Genomic DNA, 9391 nt, shown 5'->3' on the forward strand with positions numbered 1-9391 from the left:
TCATAAATTCATAGGGACAAATTATTAAAAGATATCCAAAAAATGGGCCGCCTCAATTTTTGCTCCATACCTCATGTACTACCCCCTACGAGGATTATTGGGAAGCCGAGTTCCATTCGTTTCAGCTCCGATTGATTCCGGAAGACTCCGAGTGGACGCGAATGCAATTTCATAAATCCATAAGGACAAATTTTGAAAAGATATCCAAAAAATGGGCGGCCTCAATTTTTGCTCCATATCTCGTGTACTACCCCCTACGGGGATTATTTGGAAACCGAGTTCCATTCGTTTCAGCTCCGATTCACTTCCATACGACCCCGAATGGACGCGAATGCAATTTCATAAATCCATAGGGACAAATTATGAAAAGATAACCAAAAAAAGGGCCCCTCAATTTTTGCTCCATACCTTGTTAACTACCCCCAATGAGGATTATTCGGAAACCAAGTTCCATTTCTTTCAGCTCCGATTCACTTCCGGACGACCCCGATTGGACGCGAATGAAATTTCATAAATCCATAGGGACAAATTATGAAAAGAAATCCAAAAAATGGGTCGCCTCAAATTTTGCTTCATACCTCGTGTACTACCCCCTACGAGAATTATTCGGAAACCGAGTTCCATTCATTTCAGCTCCGATTGACTTCCGGACGACCCCGAATGGACGCGAATGCAATTTCATAAATCCATTGGAAAAAAATAATGAAAAGAGATCCAAAAAATGGGCGCCTCAATCTTTTCTATATACCTCGTGTACTACCCCTACGAGGATTATACGGAAACCGAGTTTCATTCGTTCAAGCTCCGATTCACTTCCGGATGACCCCGAGTGGACGCGAATGCAATTTCATAAATCCATTAGGACAAATTATGAAAAGATATCCAAAAAATGGGCCGCCTCAATTTTTGCTTCATACCTCGAGTACTACCCCCTACGAGGATTATTCGGAAACCGAGTTCCATTTGTTTAAGCTCCGATTGACTTCCGGACGACCCCGAATGGACGCGAATTCAATTTCATAAATCCATAGGAAAAAAATAATGAAAAGAGATCTAGAAAATGGGCGCCTCAATTTTTGCTCTATACCTCGTGTACTACCCCTACGAGGATTATACGGAAACCGAGTTTCATTCGTTCAAGCTCCGATTCACTTCCGGATGACCCCGAGTGGACGTGAATGCAATTTCATAAATCCATTAGGACAAATTATGAAAAGATATCCAAAAAATGGGCCGCCTCAATTTTTGCTTCATACCTCGTGTACTACCCCCTACGAGGATTATTCGGAAACCGAGTTCCATTCGTTTCAGCTCCGATTGACTTCCGGACGACCCCGAATGGACGCGAATGCAATTTCATAAATCCGTAGGAAAAAAATAATGAAAAGAGATCCAAAAAATGGGCCGCCTCAAGTTTTGCTCCATACCTCGTGTACTACCCCCTACAAGGATTATGTGGAAACCGAGTTCCATTCGTTTCAGCTCCGATTGACTTCCGGACGACCCCGAATGGACGCGAATGCAATTTCATAAATACATAGGGACAAATTATGAAAAGATATCCAAAAAACGGGCCGCCTCAATTTTTGCTCCATACCTCATGTACTACCCCCTACGAGGATTATTCGTAAACCGAGTTCCATTCGTTTCAGCTTCGATTGACTTCCGGACGACCCCGAATGGACGCGAATGCAATTTCATAAATCCATAGGGATAAATTATGAAAAGATATCCAAAAATGGGCCGCCTCAATTTTTGCTCCATAACTCGTGCACTACCCTCTACGAGGATTATTCACAAACCAAGTTTCATTTGTTTCAGTTCCGATTCACTTTCGGAAGACCCCGAATTTACGCGAACGTAATTTCATAAATCTATAGGGACAAATTATGAAAAGAAATCCAAAAAAGGGGCCACCTCAATTTTTGCTCCATACCTCATTAACTACCCCCAACGAGGATTATTCGGAAACCAAGTTCCATTTGTTTCAGCTCCGATTCACTTCCGGAAGACCCCAAATAGACGCGAATGCAATTTCATAAATCTATAGGGACAAATTATGAAAAGAAATCCAAAAAAATGGCCACCTCAATTTTTGCTCCAAACCTCGTGTACAACCCCTACGAGGATTATTCGAAAACCGAGGTCCTTTCGTTTCAGCTCCGATTCACTTCCGGGCGACCCCGAATGGACGCGAATTCAATTTCATAAATCCATAGGAAAAAAATAATGAAAAGAGATCTAGAAAATGGGCGCCTCAATTTTTGCTCTATACCTCGTGTACTACCCCTACGAGGATTATACGGAAACCGAGTTTCATTCGTTCAAGCTCCGATTCACTTCCGGATGACCCCGAGTGGACGCGAATGCAATTTCATAAATCCATTAGGACAAATTATGAAAAGATATCCAAAAAATGGGCCGCCTCAATTTTTCCTCCATACCTCATGTACGAGGATTATTCGGAAATCGAGTTCCATTCGTTTCAGCTCCGATTGACTTCCAGACGACCCCGAATTGACGAGAATGCAATTTCATAAATCCATAGGGACAAATAATGAAAAGAGATCCAAAAAATGGTCCGCCTCAATTTCTGCTCCATACCTCGTGTACCCCCTACGAGGATTATTCGGAAACAGAGTTCCATTTATTTCAGCCCCGATTGACTTTCGGACGACCCCGAAAGGACGCGAATGCAATTTCATAAATTCACAGGGACAAATTATGAAAAGATATCCAAAAACGGACCGCCTTAATTTTTGCTCCATACCTCATATACTACCCCTACGAGGATTATTCGGAAACAGAATTCCATCCGTTTCAGCTCCGATTCACTTCCAGACGCCCCAAATGGACGCGAATGCAATTTTATAAATCCATAGGGATAAATTATGAAAAGAGATCCAAAAAACGGGCCACCTCAATTTTTGCTCCATACCTCGTGTATTACCCTCTACGAGGATTATTCGGAAAAAGAGTTCCATCCGTTTCAGCTCCGATTCACTTCCAGACGCCCCGAATGGACGCGAATGCAATTTCATAAATCCATAGGGACAAATTATGAAAAGAGATCCAAGAAACAGGCCTACTCAATTTTTGCTCCATACCTCGTGTATTACCCTCTACGAGGATTATTCGGACATAGAGTTCCATCCGTTTCAGCTCCGATTCACTTCCGGACGACCACGAATGAACGCGAATGCAATTTTATAAATCCATAAGGACAAATTATGAAAAAAATCCAAAAAATGGGCCGCCTCAATTTTTGCTCCATACCTCATGTATTACCCCCTACGAGGATTATTCGGAAACTGAATTCCATCCGTTTCAGCTTCGATTCACTTCCGGACGACCCCGAATGGACGCAAATGCAATTTCATAAATCCACATGGACAACTTATGAATAGATATCCAAAAAATGGGCCGCCTCAATTTTTACTCCATACCTCGTGTACGAGGATTATTCGGAAATCGAGTTCCATTCATTTCAGCTCCGATTGACGTCTAGACGACCCCGAATGGACGCGAATGCAATTTCATAAATCCATAGGGACAAATTATGAAAGAGATCCAAAAAATGGTCCGCCTTAATTTCTGCTCCATACCTCGTGTACCCCCTATGAGGATTATTCGAAAACAGAGTTCCATTCATTTCAGCTCCGATTGACTTCCGGACGACCCCGAATGGACGCGAATGCAATTTCATAAATACATAGGGACAAATTATGAAAAGATATCCAAAAAACGGGCCGCCTCAATTTTTGCTCCATACCTCATGTACTACCCCCTACGAGGATTATTCGTAAACCGAGTTCCATTCGTTTCAGCTTCGATTGACTTCCGGACGACCCCGAATGGACGCGAATGCAATTTCATAAATCCATAGGGATAAATTATGAAAAGATATCCAAAAATGGGCCGCCTCAATTTTTGCTCCATAACTCGTGCATTACCCTCTACGAGGATTATTCAGAAACCAAGTTTCATTTGTTTCAGCTCCGATTCACTTTCGGAAGACCCCGAATTTACGCGAACGTAATTTCATAAATCTATAGGGACAAATTATGAAAAGAAATCCAAAAAAGGGGCCACCTCAATTTTTGCTCCATACCTCATTAACTACCCCCAACGAGGATTATTCGGAAACCAAGTTCCATTTGTTTCAGCTCCGATTCACTTCCGGAAGACCCCAAATAGACGCGAATGCAATTTCATAAATCTATAGGGACAAATTATGAAAAGAAATCCAAAAAAACGGCCACCTCAATTTTTGCTCCAAACCTCGTGTACAACCCCTACGAGGATTATTCGAAAACCGAGGTCCATTCGTTTCAGCTCCGATTCACTTCCGGGCGACCACGAGTGGACGCGATTGCAATTTCATAAATCCATTGGGACAAATTATGAAAAGATATCCAAAAATGGCCCGCCTAAATATTTGCTTCATACATCGTGTACTACCCCCTACGAGAATTATTCGAAAACCGAGTTCGATACGTTTCAGCTCCGATTTACTTTCAGACGACCCTGAATGGACGCAAATGCAATTTGATAAATTCCTAAGAAAAAAAATATGAAAAGGGTTCCAAAAAATGGGGTGCCTCAATTTTTGCTCCATACCTCGTGTATTACCCACTACGAGGATTATTCGGAAACTGAGTTCCATCCGTTTCAGCTCCGATTCACTTCCGGACGACCCCGAATGGACGCGAATGCCATTTTATAAATCCATAGGGACAAATTATGAAAAGAAATCCAAAAAACGGGCCACCCCAATTTTTGTTCCATACCTTGTGTATTACCCCCTACGAGGATTATTCGGAAACCGAGTTCCATCCGTTTCAACTTCGATTTACTTCCGGACGACCCAGAATGGACGCGAATGCAATTTCATAAATCCATATGGACAACTTATGAAAAGATATCCAAAAAACGGGCCGCCTCAATTTTTGCTCCATACCTCATGTACTATCCCCTTACGAGGATTATTCGGAAATCGAGTTCTATTCGTTTCAGCTCCGATTGATTCCGGAAGACTCCGAATGGACGCGAATGCAATTTCATAAATCCATAAGGACAAATTTTGAAAAGATATCCAAAAAATGGGTGGCCTCAATTTTTTCTCCATACCTCGTGTACTACCCCCTACGAGGATTATTTGGAAACCGAGTTCCATTCGTTTCTGCTCCGATTCACTTCCATACAGCCCGAATGGACGCGAATGCAATTTCATAAATCCATAGGGACAAATTATGAAAGATATCCAAAAAAAGGGCCCCTCAATTTTTGCTCCATACCTCGTTAACTACCCCTAATGAGGATTATTCGGAAACCAAGTTCCATTTGGTTCAGCTCCGATTCATTTCCGGACGACCCCGATTGGATGCGAATGAAATTTCATAAATCCATAGGGACAAATTATGAAAAGAAATCCAAAAAATGGGCCGCCTCAATTTTTTCTTCATACCTCGTGTACTACCCCCTACGAGAATTATTCGGAAACCGAGTTCCATTCGTTTCAGCTCCGATTAACTTCCGGACAACCCCGAATGGACGCGAATGCAATTTCATAAATCCATAGGAAAAAAATATTGAAAAGAGATCCAAAAAATGGGCGCCTCAATTTTTGCTATATACCTCGTGTACTACCCCTACGAGGATTATACGGAAACCGAGTTTCATTCGTTCAAGCTCCGATTCACTTCCGGACGACCCCGAGTGGACGCGAATGCAATTTCATAAATCCATTAGGACAAATTATGAAAAGATATCTAAAAAATGGGCCGCCTCAATTTTTGCTTCATAACTCATGTACTACCCCCTACGAGGATTATTCGGAAACCGAGATCCATTCATTTCAGCTCCGATTGACTTCCGGACGACCCCGAATGGACGCGAATGCAATTTCATAAATCCATAGGGATAAATTATGAAAAGAGATTTAAAAAAATGGGCCGCCTCAATTTTTGCTCCATACCTCGTGTACCCCCTACGAGGATTATTCGGAAACCGAGTTCCATTCGTTTCACCTCCGAATGACTTCCCCACGACCCCGAATGGACGCGAATGCAATTTCATAAATTCATAGGGACAAATTATTAAAAGATATCCAAAAAATGGGCCGCCTCAATTTTTGCTCCATACCTCATGTACTACCCCCTACGAGGATTATTGGGAAGCCGAGTTCCATTCGTTTCAGCTCCGATTGATTCCGGAAGACTCCGAATGGACGTGAATGCAATTTCATAAATCCATAAGGACAAATTTTGAAAAGATATCCAAAAAATGGGCGGCCTCAATTTTTGCTCCATATCTCGTGTACTACCCCCTACGAGGATTATTTGGAAACCGAGTTCCATTCGTTTCAGCTCCGATTCACTTCCATACGACCCCGAATGGACGCGAATGCAATTTCATAAATCCATAGGGACAAATTATGAAAAGATAACCAAAAAAAGGGCCCCTCAATTTTTGCTCCATACCTTGTTAACTACCCCCAATGAGGATTATTCGGAAACCAAGTTCCATTTGTTTCAGCTCCGATTCACTTCCGGACGACCCCGATTGGACGCGAATGAAATTTCATAAATCCATAGGGACAAATTATGAAAAGAAATCCAAAAAATGGGCCGCCTCAATTTTTGCTTCATACCTCGTGTACTACCCCCTACGAGAATTATTCGAAAACCGAGTTCCATTCATTTCAGCTCCGATTGACTTCCGGACGACCCCGAATGGACGCGAATGCAATTTCATAAATCCATTGGAAAAAAATAATGAAAAGAGATCCAAAAAATGGGCGCCTCAATTTTTTCTATATACCTCGTGTACTACCCCTACGAGGATTATACGGAAACCGAGTTTCATTCGTTCAAGCTCCGATTCACTTCCGGATGACCCCGAGTGGACGCGAATGCAATTTCATAAATCCATTAGGACAAATTATGAAAAGATATCCAAAAAATGGGCCGCCTCAATTTTTGCTTCATACCTCGAGTACTACCCCCTACGAGGATTATTCGGAAACCGAGTTCCATTCGTTTAAGCTCCGATTGACTTCCGGACGACCCCGAATGGACGCGAATTCAATTTCATAAATCCATAGGAAAAAATAATGAAAAGAGATCTAGAAAATGGGCGCCTCAATTTTTGCTCTATACCTCGTGTACTACCCCTACGAGGATTATACGGAAACCGAGTTTCATTCGTTCAAGCTCCGATTCACTTCCGGATGACCCCGAGTGGACGCGAATGCAATTTCATAAATCCATTAGGACAAATTATGAAAAGATATCCAAAAAATGGGCCGCCTCAATTTTTGCTTCATACCTCGTGTACTACCCCCTACGAGGATTATTCGGAAACCGAGTTCCATTCGTTTCAGCTCCGATTGACTTCCGGACGACCCCGAATGGACGCGAATGCAATTTCATAAATCCGTAGGAAAAAAATAATGAAAAGAGATCCAAAAAATGGGCCGCCTCAAGTTTTGCTCCATACCTCGTGTACTACCTCCTACAAGGATTATGTGGAAACCGAGTTCCATTCGTTTCAGCTCCGATTGACTTCCGGACGACCCCGAATGGACGCGAATGCAATTTCATAAATTCATAGGGACAAATTATAAAAAGATATCCAAAAAACGGGCCGCCTCAATTTTTGCTCCATACCTCATGTACCACCCCCTACGAGGATTATTGGGAAACCGAGTTCCATTCATTTCAGCTCCGATTGATTCCGGAAGACTACGAATGGACGCGAATGCAATTTCATAAATCCATAAGGACAAATTTTGAAAAGATATCCAAAAAATGGGCGGCCTGAATTTTTGATCCATACCTCCTGTACTACCCCCTACGAGGATTATTGGGAAACTGAGTTCCATTCGTTTCAGCTCCGATTCACTTCCAGACGACCCTGAATGGACGCGAATGCCATTTCATAAATCCATAGGGACAAATTATGAAAAGAAATCCAAAAAATGGGCCGCCCCAATTTTTGTTCCATACCTTGTGTATTACCCCCTACGAGGATTATTCGGAAACCGAGTTCCATCCGTTTCAACTTCGATTTACTTCCGGAAGATCCAGAATGGACGCGAATGCAATTTCATAAATACATATGGATAACTTATGAAAAGATATCCAAAAAACGGGCCGCCTCAATTTTTGCTCCATACTTCATGTACTATCCCCTTACGAGGATTATTCGGAAATCGAGTTCCATTCATTTCAGCTCCGATTGATTCCGGAAGACTCCGAATGGACGCGAATGCAATTTCATAAATCCATAAGGACAAATTTTGAAAATATATCCAAAAAATGGGCGGCCTCAATTTTTGCTCCATACCTCGTGTACTACCCCCTACGAGGATTATTTGGAAACCGAGTTCCATTCGTTTCTGCTCCGATTCACTTCCATACAGCCCGAATGGACGCGAATGCAATTTCATAAATCCATAGGGACAAATTATGAAAGATATCCAAAAAAGGGCCCCTCAATTTTTGCTCCATACCTCGTTAACTACCCCCAATGAGGATTATTCGGAAACCAAGTTCCATTTGGTTCAGCTCCGATTCACTTCCGGACGACCCCGATTGGACGCGAATGAAATTTCATAAATCCATAGGGACAAATTATGAAAAGAAATCCAAAAAATGGGCCGCCTCAATTTTTGCTTCATACCTCGTGTACTACCCCCTACGAGAATTATTCGGAAACCGAGTTCCATTCGTTTCAGCTCCGATTCACTTCCATACGACCCCGAATGGACGCGAATGCAATTTCATAAATCCATAGGGACAAATTATGAAAAGATAACAAAAAAAGGGCCCCTCAATTTTTGCTCCATACCTTGTTAACTACCCCCAATGAGGATTATTCGGAAACCAAGTTCCATTTGTTTCAGCTCCGATTCACTTCCGGACGACCCCGATTGGACGCGAATGAAATTTCATAAATCCATAGGGACAAATTATGAAAAGAAATCCAAAAAATGGGCCGCCTCAATTTTTGCTTCATACCTCGTGTACTACCCCCTACGAGAATTATTCGGAAACCGAGTTCCATTCATTTCAGCTCCGATTGACTTCCGGACGACCCCGAATGGACGCGAATGCAATTTCATAAATCCATTTGAAAAAAATAATGAAAAGAGATCCAAAAAATGGGCGCCTCAATTTTTTCAATATACCTCGTGTACTACCCCTACGAGGATTATACGGAAACCGAGTTTCATTCGTTCAAGCTCCGATTCACTTCCGGATGACCCCGAGTGGACGCGAATGCAATTTCATAAATCCATTAGGACAAATTATGAAAAGATATCCAAAAAATGGGCCGCCTCAATTTTTGCTTCATACCTCGAGTACTACCCCCTACGAGGATTATT

Source organism: Apium graveolens, chromosome 3, assembly GCF_009905375.1.
Source record: "Apium graveolens cultivar Ventura chromosome 3, ASM990537v1, whole genome shotgun sequence".
In the NCBI taxonomy this organism is placed as follows: domain Eukaryota; kingdom Viridiplantae; phylum Streptophyta; class Magnoliopsida; order Apiales; family Apiaceae; genus Apium; species Apium graveolens.